The sequence below is a fragment of the Octopus bimaculoides genome, chromosome 23, assembly GCF_001194135.2.
Source record: "Octopus bimaculoides isolate UCB-OBI-ISO-001 chromosome 23, ASM119413v2, whole genome shotgun sequence".
Classification (NCBI taxonomy): domain Eukaryota; kingdom Metazoa; phylum Mollusca; class Cephalopoda; order Octopoda; family Octopodidae; genus Octopus; species Octopus bimaculoides.
In genome coordinates, this window is record NC_069003.1 from 34,018,069 (window position 1) to 34,019,504 (window position 1,436).

Sequence of the window (1,436 nt, forward strand, 5' to 3'; positions counted from 1 at the left end):
ACACACACACACACATTGCCTCTAATAGTCACCTACAACATCAACTACTGTTTAAGCTGCCACTATTACCACCACCACTCCTGCTACCAATACACTGTCACTGCTGCTACAACTTAGGCTGCCTACTACTACTACTACTACTACTGCTGTTGCTGCTTTGTATGTCCCTTCCTACAATCACCATTCTGCTTAACACTATTGTTAAATCGACCACTGCTGCCATCTGTGTCAATTACTGCCATCTATGTCAACTGTTGTCATTTGAGTCAACTGCCCGTCAACTGATCTGCATCAAGTCAACTACCACCTTCACATTCTGATGTGGGGGTCACTCAACCTGCTAGATATAGCAGCCAAATCTCTTTGAAATCCCTAGCTTGATGCAGTACTGTCCTCGGCCATGACAATGATTTCACTTGAAATGAAATTTAGAAGTTTATTCTTTCTGTGAGGCCCCGTACAAAACAATCCGCAGCCCTGTATCGATGCATTACTTGGTAGTTGGGGGTCCCCCCTGCTCTTCATTATCACCCTAACTGCTTGAAAAAGCAGGCAGATCTCCCTCAAGTCACACCACCTCAGTAACTTAACCCTTTTGAGACACGGTGTTTTGGTATGTGTAGCCAAAAAGACCGAAATTTTTTTTTACTTTTAAGATAAATTAACTGAAAGCAAAAGAGAGGTAAGGAAATGGGTGGGAGAGTGAGGGAGAAAAAGTAAATAATGATTTGTCAGAGAGAGAGAGAGAGAGAGTACTAAGGGTAGGCGGGAGTGGAGAGGTAGTGGTAGTAGTGGAAGAGGAGGGGGGGGAGAAAGAATTGGTTCTGGGTGAGTTGAGTGAGAGAAGTAGAAAAGAATAAAGGTTGAAATAATGGTGAAAGAGAGAGAGAGAGCAAGAACATTAGAAAGTTAGAAAGGGTGGGAGAGGTGAGTAGAGAGAGAGAGAGAGGAAGAAAGAAGTGAGAGGGTGTATTGTTTGTATATGAATGAGAAGGGGGTGATGAAGAAGTGAGACAGAGAGGAAACATGGCTAATGTAAAAGATATTTCATCAGATTTCAATTAACAATTTAATTAATCAGCTTGATTATTAATAGGGCTGGCTATTTTACATCTGAGGCGTGTTGTCTATCTGGTGGTAGTTTGGGACTCTTGTGCTGTTGCTGTGTGTTGCTGGTGGTGGTGGTGGTTATGGTCTGATGTTGGAAGATGATGGTTATGCAGTTGTTGTTTTGTGGCGGTGTGAGCGAGTGCTTCTAAGAAAGAAATTCGGACACGGCCGGCCATGGGCAAGAACATCCATGGAAAAAGCTTAATAACCTCTGGACCAGCAAAAGTGTCCGGAGGAATTAATAACCTCTGGACCAGCAAAAGTGTCCGGAGGAATTTGAACTCAGAACATAAAATACCAACAAAATACTGCTAAGCATTTCGCCC

At 43.0% G+C, this 1,436-nt stretch overlaps 1 protein-coding gene across 2 annotated transcripts in view; it reads left to right on the forward strand.

Annotated features, from left to right (window-relative positions):
- Positions 1 to 1,436, forward strand: part of LOC106873733 (GTP-binding protein 1) — a 27,214-nt gene that overhangs the window by 9,896 nt on the left and 15,882 nt on the right. The gene's annotated exons all lie outside the window — the stretch shown is intronic.